This window comes from Asparagus officinalis, chromosome 1 (genome assembly GCF_001876935.1).
Source record: "Asparagus officinalis chromosome 1, Aspof.V1, whole genome shotgun sequence".
Classification (NCBI taxonomy): domain Eukaryota; kingdom Viridiplantae; phylum Streptophyta; class Magnoliopsida; order Asparagales; family Asparagaceae; genus Asparagus; species Asparagus officinalis.
Window position 1 is genome coordinate 49,005,298 of NC_033794.1, and position 11,625 is coordinate 49,016,922.

Below are 11,625 nucleotides of genomic sequence, written 5' to 3' on the forward strand. Positions count from 1 at the left end.
GACAAGTATTCTCTCGGGTGTGAGAGGTGTAATCTCTTGGTGAAGAGATTAGGTGCAATTTGCAGAGACATGCAACTTGTTCAGGTTTGATATTTTGATTTTGTAAGTTTTTCAAAATCATAGTGGAACTCTTAAACAAGATTTACTTGGGGAATGGATGTACACCTGGGAGGTGGAATCAGTATAAAATTATGTGTTTGTAATTGTTATTTTCTGTGATTGTGCTATTTCTTTACAAATTATAATCTTCTTTGCATTAGTTTTTAAAAGAATACTAATCACCCCCCTCTAGTATTTTATTGTGATTGGATCAGATCCTACATAACATTCCTGCTTGCTCTTCTCTGGTAATGAATAGTAATTTAAGACATCATAGGAATAGGAAACGAAGGCTTGGGCTACTTAGACGGGGAGAGCTTATCATCGCCGCCGTTGGGCTCTCTTAGAGAGAGGAAGATTCATGTCAAAAGTGAAGGCGTGGTTGCCAACACGAACTAAGGTCTTCTCTTCCATGGAGGACTGTGTGGATTGCTTGGCAACCCAACGAGCAGCCAATGAGCAGCCCCTTGGCTTGCATTCTTGGCCTTTGGCTCGGCCTTGGCTACCTTAGGAGAGATAGAACCCGCTGCTATTGCTCGGGTAGAGCTCTTAGGCATGGCTGCCTCGGCCACTTTGGGCTGGGCCGCGTGCACAACTCTGCGGTATTGGCGAAAAGTTTTACCGCTAGAGGAGGAAGAAGATAAGTACTTCTCGTACTTAGCTTGGTCGAACTCAATCACAAGGGACTCGTCTGTCACCCCCTCCGCAACTTCGTTGAATTACGCCACCACTATTTCGATTGAAGAAACGATTCCTCCGAATGTGGTCGCCATCTTCTGTAGGGCATAAAATGGTTCTCCAAAGAAAATTTGTATTGATAAGAATGGCTTATTATAAATCAAGAATCAAATTATAATAGAAGCGAAGATAATTCTCTTCTTGTTTAACGTGGGTTCTTTGGTAATGATAGGATGCCTCTCTCGAATGCTTGCGTCGAGTTTGCTTCCCTTGGACGATCCGATCAAAGTTGCGATTGAGCTTCAATACGTACTAGAAGCTCTTGTATGATTGAGTTTGATAAAAACTCGAGCTTGATGAGTCTCAAGGCTGAATGCTTAGAGTAGGCTAATGTGCAAGAGTTTGCAAAAAGCCAAGAGTCTCAAATCTGAGAGTTCAGATTGAGTCTACTTCAACAATCCAAGCAAAAAAGCCAGGAAAGTTCTACCAAGCAAGCTAATGAAGACCTTTAATTGAAGAGTCTTAAAATGCTCAACCCTTTTGAAAAAATTGCCAGCCTAACCGAACCGAACCCCTTTCATGTTGGCAAAAGGATCCTATAAATAGGCAAGGAATGACATGGGTCATCCCTTGATTTGTGGGATGTGACCACTAATTTGAGTAAGGTGTAGCATACTCGGATGTGATCACTAGGGGTGATGTGAGCTATGTCTCATTACCCAGGACGTGGGAAGTGGGTAGGCCCACTGCCATAAGCAAGTAGCCGCTTGCACTGTTCAGCAAGTAGCCGCTTGCACTGTTCAGGCGGGGCTGACAGGCTTGCACGCAAATTTGAAAACTGCTTGAACATTCAAACGAGCTTGCATGAGAGCTTAGCGAACAGGCAGGGTCAGCTAGCGGGCCCCTGAAGCGTGTGACCTGGCGTTCATTGGCAAGTTGGGTTCATGTGGGCGAACTCAATGCAGTCAAGCTTGACTCATATATGTGAGCAATGTGTTCAAGCGAGGTCAAGCTCATGCTGGCAAGCTTGATAATCAGGCGAGCTTGACTCATGATGGTGAGTCAAGAAAATAGGAGAGGTCAACTTAGCCTGTTGAATGCTGGCGAGCTTGTCTTATGCTGGCAAGTCAAGCAAACAGGCAAGCTTTGGCTTGCGGGCGAGCTCTGCGTATTGGCAAGATTTAGCTTGCACGCAAGCTCTGCTTGGCCTTTTGAATGCAGATGAGCTTGACTTGTGCTGGCAGGTTAAGCAATGCAGACGAGCTTTGGCTTACAAGCGAGCAAAGCGCGTTGGCAAGCATTGGCTTGCAAGCGAGCTCTGCTTGGCCTTTTGCTTGCATTGAGCATGCAGGCGAGCTCTAATGGGCGAGGTTTGAGCTCTATTGTGTAAAGGTAATTTTTTTTTGCTTACAGGCTATCATGAAATATTTCTTCGTTGCCTTCTCATCCCTGCTCAAGAACCACTACTATTGCAGCGGCGATAATATGGTGATGGTGACTACCTCTTCTTCATTTGCAAGATCCTCTTCACTTCAGCCTGCTCTTCCTACCCTAGATACACCAGGCTGTGTTAGTCTTCCCGCCTCTTCTTAGCAATGCCGATCCTTAATTTTGGCAACGACAGCTATCTTACTTCCATCAAAATGTCCAAAGCGACACCGAGCGTGTGTTTTCCGGGTGAGCTTTCCTCACGTCTTAACTAGATATTTATTTTCGTCGTCATGAATCCTTGGCTAATCTTTAATCGGAATACTTAGGGATAATATCTGTTGGGCGCAGAGTCACGCTCACCGCTGCGGAAGCGATATCACCTGAGAGAAAGCCCTGACTTTTGTTGTCACAAAAGCACAAGTCAACCTCTATATTCTTGTTTCTCAAAGGAAACAAGAATAGATAATGAAATTCTTATTTCTCAAAGGAAACAATAATCGAAAGTGATATATTTCATCAAAGTGAAATATACACTCTTCCTCTCATCAGCTCTAAGACCGAATATTGAGGGAACCTACAAGCAATAGCCAACAACCCAGAAAACAGTAAATACATGAGATTTACGTGGTTCGGCAAACTTGCCTACGTCCACGGGAGGGGTGAGGGGAGATCCCACTATGAGGAGAACACCGACGACTTGTACAATCCACAAGCTCGTCTCAAAGAAAAAAAAAGATCTAATTTTTACCCAAAAGAAATTGACCTCTCTTTTTCAAATCTCTCTTTTTCTCTCTCCTCTTCTCAGATCCGAAAAAGAAAAATAAACTGCTGCCGCCTAAACCTCTTTTTCACCTCTCTGCTCTTTCCCCTGCCGAGTAAACCGACTGCTTTTCCCGCAGCTTTTTCCCTTAAGCCGCTGTTCCCGCACTCGTTTATCCCCTGCACAAAACCCTAGAGAGATCGGCTATTTATAGGAAATCTTGTTGAAGGATTGGGTGGGCCAGTGAAGAAAACCCGCTTGCCTGGGGTTGTTTCACACATAGGCACGTGGGTGGACCCCACGAAGTTGCTGCTCCCAATTGTCTCCGCGTAGGCCCGCTCGTTCACAATTCTCCACCTCGTACATCATTTGATAAACCTCAAATGTTGAACGAACACCAGAAGAACACCGCGAATATAAACCAGGCCAAAACCAGCTGCGCCACTTTACCGCGGCTGCCTACGTACCCTCTATCGGGATCAAGCTAACCGTAGTTCTGCATTTGTTCTCCATATAGTCTCCACCTCACCCCATCACCGCCCCGAAGGGCCATGCCCTCTTGGGCAAATCAACACAGGCTGATATGAAGCAAGTCCAAGCAATGCTTAAACTTGCTACCTGTGACCACTTTGGTTAACATGTCTGCGGGATTCTCATTCGTGTGCACCTTCATGAGAGAAATATCACCTTCCTCTATGACATCCCGCACAAAATGATACCTGACATCGATATGCTTGGTACGAGCATGATGAACTTGATTCTTCGCCAAGTGAATCGCACTCTGACTGTCACACCACAAGTTCACGTTCTCCTGCTCAATCCCTAAATCGTCTAGAAGACCCCACAACCACAATGCTTCCTTCACTCCCTCCGCCATGACCATGTACTCGGCCTCTGTAGTAGAAAGTGCCACTGTAGCCTGCAACATCGATCGCCAACTAACTGGAGCTCTATGTATCCTGAATACATAACCAGTAGTAGATCGCCGTCTATCTAGATCACCCGCATAATCAGAGTCAACAAACCCATCAATCTGATATGTATCTCCACCAAAACACAGACCCGTATCCGCGGTACCTTTCAAGTACCTCAGGACCCATTTCACCGCTTCCCAGTGCGCCTTTCCCGGATTCGCCATGAACCTACTGACCACACTAACCGCTTGTGAAATATCTGGGCGTGTACACACCATGGCGTACATCAAACTGCCGACTGCACTAGTATAAGCGACACCCTCCATGTGTGCCTTATCTTCCGCTGTAGTGGGAGATTGTTTACCTGAAAGCCTGAAGTGTGGAGCCAATGGAGTCGCCACCAACTTTGCACTTTGCATCCCGAACCTTGCGATCACCCGCTCAATGTATCCCTTCTGACTCAAGAACAATCGCCGATTCGCCCGATCTCTTCTAATCTCCATACCCAGTATTTTTCTAGCAGCGCCCATGTCCTTCATCTCGAACTCTTTACCAAGTTGAGATTTTAACCTATCTATCTCCACCCCGCTCTTAGAAGCAATAAGCATGTCATCCACATACAAAAGGAGATAGATATAATCACCTCCACGAAGCTTCCGAATGTAAACGCAACAATCATAATCGCTTCGGAAAAACCCATGCTTTAGCATGAAGGAGTCAAATCGCTTGTACCACTGCCGAGGAGATTGCTTTAGTCCATAGAGTGACTTCCTCAAGCGACATACATGATGCTCCTTATTCTCAACCTTGTAGCCCTCAGGTTGATGCATGTAGATTTCTTCATCCAAGTCTCCGTGCAAGAAGGCCGTTTTAACATCGAGTTGTTCCAGCTCAAGATCACCATGAGCAACAATACTCAATAGCACCCGAATAGAAGTGTGTTTCACCACCGGAGAAAAGATCTCATTGTAATCCACACCCTCTCTTTGTGCAAACCCTTTAGCCACTAGCCTCGCCTTGTACCTTGTACCACCGAGCTCTGAAGGATCTTCCTTTCTCTTATACACCCACTTACAACCAATAGCTTTTCTTCCTACGGGCAATGGGACCACCTCCCATGTTTGGTTCTTCCAAAGAGATTCCATCTCCTCCTCCATCGCAGCCAACCAACTCTCACTATCTTTGTCCCGAATAGCTTCCTTGAAGGAGACTGGCTCATCTTCCTCCACTGAGAGTGCGTATTCAACCAAATTAACTTGCCCATAGTGCTTCAGGGGTTGATCAGGCCCCAGCTTTTGTACCTGCTTGTATGCTCGCTTTGGCCTAGTGGAAGCCAAAGTATCCTCGAGCTGCTGTTGTTGCAGTGCCTGTGTATTCTCCTGCTAAACCTCCTCTTGCTCAAGCTCATCATCTACCTGATTTTCCACTTGAACATGACTAGAACCTAGTTGGTCTTTAGGTTCTATCTCAATAACCTGGGACTTTGAAGTCCCAACAATCCCAACACTATCATCCTTGGGCACCCTAGCAATCATGGATTTTTCATCAAAGGTAACTTCCCTGCTAATCACGAACTTCGAATCTTCTGTACACCAAAGGCGGTAGCCTTTTACGCCCTTCGCATACCCCAAGAATATCGCCTTCTTGGCCCTCGCGTCAAGCTTTCCCTCGTTGACGTGATAATAGGCGGTACATCCGAAAATTCTGAGCCTCTCATAATCTGCATGTTCCCCTGACCACACCCTATAGGGTGTATCACCATCCAATGTCGAATGTGGAGAACGGTTCACAATGTAACATGCTGTAGCCACCGCTTCGGCCCACCATTCGTTGCCCAATCCAGCATAAGATCGCATACTCATTGCCTTCTCCCGCAATGTTCGGTTCAGTCTCTCCGCGACCCCGTTCTGCTGTGGTGTTGACCTGACTGTCCAGTGTCGAACAATGCCCTCTTGATCATAGAACTTCTTGAAAGCACCATCTGTATACTCTGTACCATTGTCAGATCTCAGTGTCTTTAATTTCTTGCCCGTCCTGTTCTCAACCATTGCTTTCCACTTCTTGAATGTCTCGAATAACTCATTCTTATGCTTTAGAAAATAAATCCAAGCATACCTAGAATAATCGTCTATGAACGAGACAAAATACCTGGAACCACCCTTGGAAGTTGTCTGAGCCGGACCCCAAACATCCGTGTGCACATAATCTAGTATACCTCTGCTCTTGTGATTGCTTTTCAAGAATTGGACCATGTGCGCCTTTCCATACACACAATCCTCGCAAAAATCCATGCAAGGTTTCTTCAGATTCTTCAGCAAACCCTCCTTACCAAGCAGAACTAGACCCTTCTCTGACATGTGCCCAAGCCGCCTATGCCATAACCGTGTGTGCTCACATGGGTCTCCACCACTTCCTTTAGTTCCAATCGCTGCATCTCCTGTCACCGTCGTACCCGAGAGAGTATATAAATTACCGTGACGAACACCTTTCATCACTGTTAGGGAACCTCAAACAACCTTCTTCACTCCGTTCTCTGTAACAATCTTGCAGCCACCGGAGTCCAATGTACCCACTGAGATAAGATTCTTCCGCAAGGCGGGAACGTGCCACACGTCCGTTAGAGTTCGAACCATTCCATCATGCATCTTGATTTTGATATCACCTAGCCCCACAGTTTTACAAGCATGGTTGTTCCCCATCAATACGGTTCCACCATTAATGCTCCTGTAGGTAGTAAACCACTTCCTATTTGGACACATATGGTAAGAGCAACCAGAATCAAGAATCCACTTCCCGGAGGTATCCTCGCCACCCGTGACGACATAGCATTCCTTATCGCTCCCTTCCTCCGATGCGTAACTCGCCTCTTCCTTGCCTTCTCTTCTCTCGGTCTTGTTGTTGTTCTTTTTCCCACCTACTCTCTTGTTAGGACAGTCAACCTTGAAATGCCCAACTTCACCGCATTTGAAACACGCTCGTCCCGCAAGAGGTCTTGATTTAGATCTAGACTTTCCGTCTTCTACAGTCACATCGATGTCCTTCAGGTCCGATATAATCTTATCAAACTTGTTGATGTATTCCCGGATTGATGAGCCCTCCTCCATCTTGCAAGTATACAATTTGGATTTTAAATAGATCCGGTTTGTTAGACTCTTCGTCATGAAGGTGCTTTCTAACTTCGACCACACGCCCGCAGCCGTTTCCTCTCTATCTACCAAGAAAGCTACATCCCTTTCAAGGCAAAGGATAATCGACGCCCGTGCTTCCAGATCCAGCTCCTCCCAATCCTCATCAGACATATCCTTGTGCTTCTTCTCTTTTCTCGCCAAAGCTTTGTGCAATTTCTGCGAAATCAACGAGTTCTTCATCTGCATCCTCCAATAAGAAAAATCATTCTTCCCATTGAATTTTTCAATCTCGTATTTTCCCACTTTAACTGTTTTACTTGTTAACGCCATTCTCCGCTTGTATTAATGAATCCGCTTCTCTCAGGAAATTACCGAGCACCACCTCAAATCAGAAGCTACACCACTCCCAATCTGAATAACAGCTCTGATACCAATATCACTTAAGAAACTGGACATTTATTGGGGACATTTGTAGATTATAATGCTTGTCTATAACGCAATAAGCACCATTTGAATAAACCAACTCTATTAAGAACAAACCATCCCATTTCTAATGGAATTTACTCTTAGATCCTTGTGTCGGATTCATCTGTTGCTACATGACCACAAACACTTTTCTTTTGTGAACAACTCTCTCTTGAACTTTCTTATCGAAGGCCCTAGAGACATTCCCAAGTCTCTTATCCCAACCATTTTTGTTGCCTGAGACTAATTGCTTCACGATCTTAATAATCATTTTGTTGAATGTATCAGCTACTCAATTCGTGGTTGTATAATTGGTTGAGGCTATATTTTAAATTCCAAATTTATTGCAGAATCTTCCAAAAGCATTGCTAATGAATTATGGTCTATTATCATGGAGGATATGTATATGGATAACGAAGCAATATAAAATGTGATTTTTTATGAAGCTAATAATATTCGCTGTCTATTAATAGGATGGCTTCGACCTATTTTAAGAATTAATCGGTAATTGTGAGATTGAATTTGATGCCCTTTACTTTATTAGGGGGGATTGAAGAGACCAATGATATTCATTCCTCATATTTCGAGTGACCAAGATGACACGGTTGGATGGAGATGTTCTGGAGATTGGTGGATGAAGTCAGCATGAAAATGACATGTTCATCTGGCATACTCCATTGTATCAGATGCCATTGTTGGTGTTGATGACAATGACCAAATAGTCAATCAGATCCAGGCTGGGATCGGTTCTGATCCGGAACTGGATTGGTCCCCCCTAGGTCCTCGCTGTGATGGGTAGGGGAGAGTGATGAAGGGGACGCTTCCTTCTCTGACTTTATGCCTGTTTCTTGAACAAGGGCTTGATGTCCATGCTGCACAAACAAGATGAACCCGTGATAGGGTGGGGACCGGTTCCCCCGTAGTTCCTTCGGTGATCAAGTTAGTAAAACTCGAGTAGGCAAGGGGAAGGTTAGGAACCGATGTGGTTTTTGGGATGACAATGTGTCATTTTAGAGGATCTGTGTGTTCCTCTATGTGGATGAGGAACTGTGGGTTCTTTTTCTTGAGAGAGAGAGAGAGAGAGAGAGAGAGAGAGAGAGAGAGAGAGAGAGAGAGGTGAGAGCGTTTTTCTTCGATCCCCCTTCAGAAGGTTAGAAGTATAATTGTATATGTCTCCGTCGTCATGATAGAATAGGTCAACTTTAGCCCTGCATAGGGAGACGGTGATGAAGTGCAGGCTAAGAGCTAAGTCCTTCCCACTTTATAGGTGTAGGCTGGCGACTAGAGGGGAAGTCACTTCAGCACGGGAGAGGGTGTCTCTATATTTTTTGGGAAGTGATTGAGAGCATGGAAAAAGGCATGCTAGCATGCTGAGTCATCCCTCGCTTTATAGGTTTCGGCTGGCGACTGGAGGGGAAGTCACTTCGGCATGGGAGAGAGTGTCTTCGCATTTTCCGGGAAGTGATTGAGAGCGTGGCAGAAGTCACGTAGGCAGCCGACAAGTCATGGAGACCATCAGGCTAAAATCTAGATAAGGCTTGTCCAAGGTGGACTGAGATGTTGACATATGATTTGGGGGAGAGGATTGAGGCAGGGGTCAAGTCCTTAACTTAGTCGACAATAGGGAATGTCCATCAAGTCATCTTCGTGAGTTGCCAAGTGAGTGGTCGAGTGCCCTAGGTGGGTCATCCTCGACGATAGGGTTGACTGATCCCTCCTTTCATGTCGGCATGAAAGAATATCGACTTGATGAGTCGGTAGGGTCAAGACCTTTGTTCTTAGGCCACTTAAGTTGGTTGAGGTCATTATGCCAGGACTCTTATTGTATCATTTTGTAAATACCCATATCTTAGTGAGTAAACACCATAACAGTTGGCCCTTTTCTCTTAGAGTCGACTTTTAGTCGGGTTCAAGTGAAATAAGATATGCTCTGATCAATACAAACCTGCTCGGGACGAGAAATTGAGAAGTCTTCATCTTAGAGACGTGGATGACATCATCGGGCATCCTTCTTTACCTATAATGACTCCGCTTTTCATGGCAGACGTTATTAAAGATCTGAATCATCATTTTGAGAATCAAAGCATCATGGACTTAGTGGAGGATCTTCTGCTTTTTGAGTATTAGAACGTGGAGCATTAAATGAGGGTGTTGCTTCGTATTTCAAGTGAACCACTTCAGATTCCGAAATGGATCTGACCTAATTGCTTCAAAAATCATCGTGTCCTTTAAAATTCTTCCACGAACTTCTTCAAAAACTTATAAATAGCCTCTTGATGTTAAAATAACTCTTTTACAAAATTTCGCTATGACAAATTCCTAATATTCCTCTAAGCTTTTTTAAGAAAAAGTCTTCCATGACCTCTCATGTTTCAACCTCTAGCCGTAGTGAGGAGAGACTTACTATTCTTCTACTTATCCACTCGAAGGTCTGTATGGACAATCTAGTGGGTTTGTATGATCAATACAATATCTAGTGGACTCTTGCATTGGTGATGCTGGAGATGAGAGAGCCAGTGTATCGCCATGGCGATGGTCGATGACCGTTGTAATTGGCCCACTTAGAGTATGGCTTACGGCTGCCCTTACACACTTTTATTAGGGTGGTTCATGCCGCTCTAGGAGTCTTCCCTTCCCAGTTCTATCCGAACGCAATGGGGATTCAGGTAGCTTTTATTATCGTATGCCACCATGTTGGAGTCCAACCAAGCTTGAGATTGCTTGGACATTTGATTAGCGTGGGATCGGCTGAGAAGGTCCTGCATTACTTCTACCACTATCATGGTGAGTTCCAACTTTTCTTAGACTCTTTGGAGTTGGACAAGGATCGGAGGAGGTGATTCGTGTGGGTTTATAGTGGTGATAGCGTCTTCGCTTGCTCGGGCTGGCCGGAGGTGAATGAAGACGCTTTGAGGCTAGTCACCCTTAGTGATTCCGAGATGGTGGACCTGGAAAAGGTCCATTCTTATGCCAGGCCATGGGAGAGCGATGCTCTATTTGATGATGTATTTCTCTAAACGACGGACATATCCATAATCTTGTCCTCCACTGACATCTAGGCAAGTGCAAGCCTCGTTCCTCTATTAGCAAAAAATCGTAAGAGGAATGTAAGGATCGAGGGGTCGAGTTCTACTGCTAGGCCTTATAAGAAGCTGAGGGAGGCCTTCATCGCTGAGGAGGTGACTATCTTGATACCTTAAGCAGCCGAAATTACCTCTGAATTAAGGGGGAGGATAAGGGTCGAGAGGCAGCACCCAAGTGGATCAGTTGTAGGGCCTCAGCCAGCTGGAACGAGTCCACTGGTTACTCAACGAAACCACTTGGAAGATGTGGGACTGGTAGATGAGTCTTCTCGTGGCAGGAAGACAACGGCCCTAGCGGTCGAGGAGGATGTTGTCAACCCTAGTACTATGCCTGAGCCATCTCGTCATCCCGGTAAGGAACCGATAGGAGTGGATGACAGTGTCAAGGAAAGAGTTGGAACTTCGTTAGAACAGATGGAGAAGTGTACCGGTGGGAGGATTTTGGAGGATATGCTAAGTGTTGGCATACATCAAGCTCTCCAAGCTTGTTTGGCTTAGGGTACTTTGCTAGAGCAAGCTTTGTTCAATTGACTTGAGCGTTCCCTGGAGTGCCAAGCAAAGCTGGCAAAGGAGAAGTTGGCCAAGGAAGAGGCAAAGAAGAGGATCATTGTCTTGGAGGCCGAGTTGGCTCATAAAGAAGGCGCTTGATGCCGGAATCTGGATGATAAGGAAGAGCTCCTTAAGAGCTTTTGAATCTAGTTCACCAAGCACGTGTGAACCATCAAGGACCTTCAAAGGGAGATGGTTCATCTACATGCAGAGGTCGAGTCCGAGAAGCAATGCAAGGCAACGGCTGAGGCGGAAGCTCGATCAAATTATCTATCTCTCGAGAAGTCGAGGAGGGATTTCAAGGAGCTGCAATCATAGCTTCAAACGTCCACAACCCTTGTTAACGAATTAGAGGACAAACTCGTTCATCTGGATTCGGAGCACCATAAAAAGAGGGTGGTCGATGACTGGCGTCATGGCTTCTTGGGAAGGGTCGAAGTAGTTTTGGCATGTAAGGCAAGGGTCGACTACTTCACTTCTCTAGTGCCTCGCAGCTCTCATCCTTCTCCAAACCGCTT